Source organism: Alexandromys fortis, unplaced genomic scaffold (genome assembly GCF_014885135.2).
Source record: "Alexandromys fortis isolate MF-2015 unplaced genomic scaffold, M_Fortis_MF-2015_v1.1 scaffold_61, whole genome shotgun sequence".
Taxonomy (NCBI): Eukaryota; Metazoa; Chordata; class Mammalia; order Rodentia; family Cricetidae; genus Alexandromys; species Alexandromys fortis.
Window position 1 is genome coordinate 1,495,326 of NW_026067962.1, and position 6,861 is coordinate 1,502,186.

Below are 6,861 nucleotides of genomic sequence, written 5' to 3' on the forward strand. Positions count from 1 at the left end.
TGTAAAGATTGTTGGTGATAACATAAATCAATAGAAAAAATAATTCATTGACTTTGCATGATGAAAATTTCACTCCTCTAATTTTTTAAAATTGTACAAGCAAAAGGTTTTTTTTTAATAAAAACACTTTTACCTATGATTTTGCAACTTTGAGAGATGTCTCAAAATTAAATGTAAAAGAAAGCTGAAGATAAAGTAATGGCAAACTGCTTGTGTCACATCTTGAAGACCTACAAAAAAGCTTGGCTATTAGTCTCCAATTTGTTGAGTGGAAGAAATAAAATGGAAAGGGTGACTTATTGTGTAAATCCATTTGAGCAATCCTATTATCAGAGGTAACAAAAAACATAACGCTGCCCCTCTTATCCTGGATGTGACTGAAAGAATCAAATACAGAAGATGGTTGGGTACTTACACAGTGTTCACGTCACTATGGCACCTGTGGACAAGTCTGGTTTGTAACCAGTCCTTATTGTAACTCAGAATTTACAGTTGGAGAAGATTGATGATTTGTTTGCTTGTTTGTTTTGTTTTCTCCAGTAGCAGAAACATTACATTTCAGCACTGAAAACTGGGCAATAGGAGTGAGGTGTCTGGGTTAATTTCTCAAGGTAACATGATTCAAGTATGTAGTATTTTTAGCAATAGGGTATTTCTGTCAAGTCCTGGAACATAATCAATAGCACTGGCAAGAGCACCTGTATGGAGATCTATGGAACCTTGCTTAGCAACACAGTCGGATCTCCAGCCCTGTATTATTATTTTGCGTTATACTTATTTATTTATTCATATGTAGAGATTATGAGTTAGGAATCATGGCATACGTTGGACTTTAAAAGACAAGTCAAGGGATCCAGCTCTCTCCTTCAGCCATGTGGGTTTTCCGGACAAACTTATCTTACCGAGATTGGTGTTAAGCACATTCATTATTAAATCATGTCTCTGGCCCAATGATATGGACTATTTTAAGTTCCTACATTAAAACACAAGCTTAATTATTCCATAATTTCAAGAATATTAACATAAAACTGTTTTATAAGGAAACTTTTCTTTGATTTCCAAAAATTAGGAATGAAAGCTTTCATCATACTATGTTAAATAACTCACTTATCTTTCAATTTGTGTTATTCTCTATCTATAGTCTATCATGGTATTCTTATAAAATGATAAAATGCAAGAAAAGTTACAAACACAATTAATAGTTAAATAATTCCTAAAACTTCTACTTAGTTTATTATTGCTAAAAGGTTATCTTTGCACTGAATAACAGGGAAATTCTTGTAATATGATTATAATAAAATTAATCAGTTGTTTATAATGTATCAAAAGATTTCATTTTGCAGTAAATAATATTATCTCTCCATTGCCTTTGTACAGCTTACTTATATATTTTTATTTCTGGAATATTATAAATGTAGACTATAAAAAAAGCTAAATACAATCATCAGAAAATGAAGACAGTATTTCTATAACATCATTTAATTCTCTTAATGTTTTTACAGCATATTTTTCAATGCACGTTATACATAATAAATCTAAAAAATGTTTATTTTAATATACCATACTTGTACAGAATAGTCTATATATGTATACTTTTTCCATGAATAATTAATATGGTTTCACAGGCTTTCATATACAAGAGAAGAAAAATACATTTACATGTGAAGGATTGGAGTTAATTCAAGATTATGTAGTTTGAGCTAACAAGGCAAAATAGAGCTAACTGAAGAGGTATCATGAGTTTATTTATTAATCGTGTGACAAAGTTTACAATGGCTTAACCTTCAAGCTGCTAACATTAAAAAAATCCTGCCAGTCACATTTTATAAATGTGTGGACTATTTCATGCATTGATCTGAGTGGTCAAGGTTACAAGACTGCTGCTGAGAGTAGCAAGCTCTAGATTGACCTCATGCCCATCTACATGAGAGGCCATCCATCCCCTACCCTATGGGAATCTTCTCACTCTCTCCAGTATAATACTTCAGACACTGCCCTGCAATTGTCAAATATGTGGTCCCAAGTCACCTAGACATGTATCAGTGCTCATCTTTGACACATTATTTTCTGATGATAGGAGTTAGGCAAGCATCCCACGAGCATCAGAACCACCCAGAAGGTAGGAGGGACAACAACTGTCTACAGAAACATGAGGCTATTGTTTGGGAAACCAAACAAAGAACAAAGAGCAACTGAGACATAGCTCTGAGTGTTTTATTATTCACAGTGCTCTGTGGAGGAAAATACTTTCTCTACTATCAACCATGTTATTCAATCAAGTCAAAAACTGCCCTGTTCTTAAAGCAAATCTATTGAAGTTTTTGTCTACACACGCTTGCTGAAGTATTTATAATTTTTAAGTGTGAGAACTGACTTTCTTTTTTGCCTTGTTCTCCATTTCTAACAGGTTACAAAATACTTTCATAGTTATGGATACCTATCAATGGTAATGAATAAATATACCAAATGTTAATAATCTGCTTTCCTTACAGTTTGTCTAAATTAATGCACTTACTCAAAGTCCTTTGCTTAACATTTCCATTTTCCTGTTTTTTTTCATTTTCCATCAGTTACCTACATACTGGGCAGTGAAGCTTTCCATAGTATGGTTTAGCCACAGTTATTGACTTAGAGTTACATTACTATTTATAGCCCTGTTTATGTCAAAAAGATCACAATTAGGCTACCTGCTTTCCATAGTTATTTCATATTTCCTTTACTTTTTATTTTATTCTATTTTTACTTTATACTTATATTACATTTTGAGTTCATTTCTAATTTTGTATTATTTGTTATGTACCTACCTAATCTTTAATTTACTTTATTCCTTCCTCTTTCACCAGGTGTAATAACTTTTCTTAAAATGAAGTGCTAAACTTTTATTTTGACATTCATAGCTGATGGCAAACTTTATACTATAATACAAATATAGTTTCTAGACCTTCTTCATGAAATAATCAGCAATAATAAATTATAACTGTCAATAAATATAATTTAACTATGCATGGCTGTATTTTTTCACTGTTACACTGTTTCTTTATGGTATCATATATGTTATCTGTTTCTTTGGATGTAATGCTCTAATTGATGATTCTAGGATTTCAAGTCGTAAGCACTTAGCTAACTGCCCATGTAATTTACATCCATTTATCTGATAGCTATTCTGATCACAGATATTCTATACCAGTTAGTAGATTCTCTTACATTTTAATTCTTTTCTTCCTTTAGTATTTTCTTATTATTTCTTTATCAGCTATTTTCCATGATACAAATTGTGTTTTCTTTATTACCCTTTTTATGTTATGGAAGGAAGATGCTTTATTTAATTTGAATATTTAATTTTAAAGAGAGTCTCACATTTTGGCTTAGGCTGTTTTCTTCATATAAGCATTTGTTCATGTGTGTGTGTGTGAGAGAGAGAGAGACAGAGAGAGACAGAGACAGAGAGAGAGAGAAAGAGAGAGAAAGAGAGAGAGAGAGAGAAAGAGAGAGAGACAGAGAGAGATTTAGTATACTACAATAAAGTCACATTGTAAAAATCATTACCTTTTGGTTAAATCCTTCAAAGTATGGGACTTTGGCAGAGAGAAAGAGAGAGAGACAGAGAGAGATTTAGTATACTACAATAAAGTCACATTGTAAAAATCATTACCTTTTGGTTAAATCCTTCAAAGTATGGGACTTTGGCTGACCTGAAGATAAATTATGCTTGTGGATATTTCTGCTTTTTATTGGAATAGGAATGCATGGCAAATAGAAAATCTGTTTTGAACACATTATAACATTTTTAAATGAACAAAAGATGATACAGCCAAGATACTTCTTATTGAAACATTTCTGAGATTTAACACTAGTATTGTACCTTAAATTCATATCTTTCAACAAAGATAGAAAGTACTTACTGCAGGCAAAGAAAAGTAATAGTTCCTAAATATGTGACTTTATCCTCACGGGTAGACAAACGACATATAAGGCAAGGGTAGACAAATGACATATTTACTGGCTGACATTTAATAATCTCTGATGACATTGCTAAAAGGACAAGCAGACTTTACATTTCCAGTATATAGGAGGAAATATTTTTCAGCAATAGTGCATCTGTCGGAAACTGTTTAAAGTTGGCCACTGTTTGTCAGATAGATTATAATAAATGAAACAATTTCACATTTATAGCTTTTGTGCTTATTTTTGTTCCCAGTCTTGAACAACAGCTGTAAAAAAAGGATATTCACTTGTTCTCCAGTAGTGGTTCTACTGCACAAACCTCTCTCATTTTTTTTTTCAATTCACTGGTGAAAATATGCATAATATTTACCCTATCAGAACACTGTATACCACTTCTTAAGATATGTGTTTGGTGATCATTATTTTAAAATGAATTTATGAATATAAAGACACAATATCAACATCTCATTCTGTTTTCATCATTTGTTTTATAATCATTTGACTCTTTTGCATTTTCTAATATCATGTAAAAGAATAATACTGCATAAGAAAGATAAAGAAATTTTTCTAGGCACTTCCAATATACCAAAACTAACTTGAGCCTTCATCAAATCAATTAACTTCTGATAGACTATTTAGAAATGCCACTATCAAGTATACATTTTAACTCACAAAATAAAGATCAAAATTTTCAAGAAATAATTATTCCTGAACTGTTACCAAGAATAATATACTATTCAAATGAAACTGTGCTCTGCTGGGGAGTAGGACATAGAGAAAAATAAACACAGGAGAAGGTATTACCTAAATTTTGGAACAAGAGAATTTTACCTTAAGACTTACTTAGTTCTGAATAAATTGGGAGCATGGGGACCTTGGGGAGGAGAGAGACAAGAAGGGGAACATAGAAAAATGTAGCACTCAATAAATGCTCTTTGGGCTTACGAGGGAGGAGGACTTGATTGGGGGAGGGGGAGGGAAATGGGAGGCAGTGGTGGGGAAGAGACAGAAATCTTTAATAAATAAATAAAAAAAAGCAAAAAATACAAAATGGAAAAAAGAAAGCATATTCAACAAATGATGTTAACATAACTGGCTATTAACATGTAGAAGATTGAAAACAGATCCATATCTATTGCCATGCACAAAACTAAAGTCCAAATGGATCAAAGATCTCAACATAAAACCAACTACACAGAACCTCATAGAAGAGAAACTGGGAAGGAAGCACACTTGAATGCATTGCCACAGGAGACCACATCCTAAATATAACCCCAGTAGCTCAGACACTGAGTGAAACAATTAATAATTGGGACCTCCTGAAACTGAGAAGCATATGTAAAGCAAAGGACATGGTCAACAAGACAAAAACAGAAGCCTAAAGATTGGAAAAAGTTCTTCACCAACCCCACATTAGACAGAGGGCTGACCTCCAAAATATATAAGTCACTTAAGAAATTGGTCATTTTTCCTCATTCTTCAGGCTGCTCTTTTGTCTTGTTGACCATGAATGTGCTTTGCTTTACAGAAACTTTTAAGTTACAATAGGTCTTATTTATTGTTTCTCTCAGTGTCTGTGCTACCAGGGTTATATTTAGGAAGTGGTCTCCCGTGCCAATGTGTTTAAGTGTACTTCCCATTTTCTCTTCTATGAGGTTCAGTGTGGCTGGCTTTATGTTGAGGTCTTTGATCCATTTGTATTTAAATGTTGTGCATGGTGATAGTTATGGATCAATTTACAACCTTTCTAAAGACCCAGCAATACCACTTTTGGGTATATATCCAAAGGATGCTCAATTGTATCAAGACATGTGCCCAACTATGTTCATAGCAGCATTGTTTGTCGTAGCCAGAACCTGGAAACAACCTAAATGCCCCTAGACCAAAGAATGGATAAGAAAAATGTGGCACATTTACACAATGAAGTACTACACAGCAGAGAAAAATAATGAAATCTTGAAATTTTCAGGCAAATGGATGGAGCTAGAAAACATCATATTGAGAGAGGTAACTCAGACTCAGAAAGACAATTATCATATGTACTCACTCATACATGATTTTAAACATAAAGCAAAGAAAAACCAGCCTACAAATCATAATCCCAGAGAACCTAGACAACAATGAGGACCTTAAAAGAGACATACATGGATTGAATCTACATTTGAAATAGTAAAAAATAACATCTCCTGAGTAAATTGGGGCATGAGGACCCTTTAGAAGGTTGAAGGGGAGAAATGAGGCAGGTAGGGAAACAGAAAAAAAAATATAAAGCTCAATAAAATCAATAAAAAAAGAAAAAGAAATTGGCACAGGGTGGGGCTCTTTGACATTTCCTTTGGGAGGACCCTCCATTGATATATTTTAATAGGCTAAGAATTATTATAAGTAGGCACTGTGAAAGCAACCTTTTCTCTATCCTTTTCTTGTAAAGGTATAGTGAGGAAACAATCCTTTAAATCAGTAACTATAAGAGGTCATCCTTTGGTGATGGAGGAAGGCCACTGGCTAATAAAGAAACTGGCTTGGCCCATTTTATTGGTAAGAACATAGGTGGGTAGAGTAAACAGAAGAGAATGCTGGGAGGAAGAGGAAGTGAGGTCAGAAGTAATGCAGCTCCTCTCAGAGCCAGACGCCTCAGACAGAGAGGCATGCTCCGCTCTCCCGGGCAGATGCACGCAATGAAGCTCCTCCGACCCAGGATGGACGTAGGCTAGAATCTTCCCGGTAAGCGCACCTTGGGGTGCTTACACAGATGATTAGAAATGGGCTAAATTAATATGTGAGAATTAGCCTAGAAGAGGCTAGATAGAAATGGGTCAAGCAGTGTTTAAATGAATACAGTTTGTGTGTTGTTATTTCGGGCATAAGCTAGCCAGGCGGTTGGGGTGCTGGGGACGCAGCCCCGCCGCTCTTATT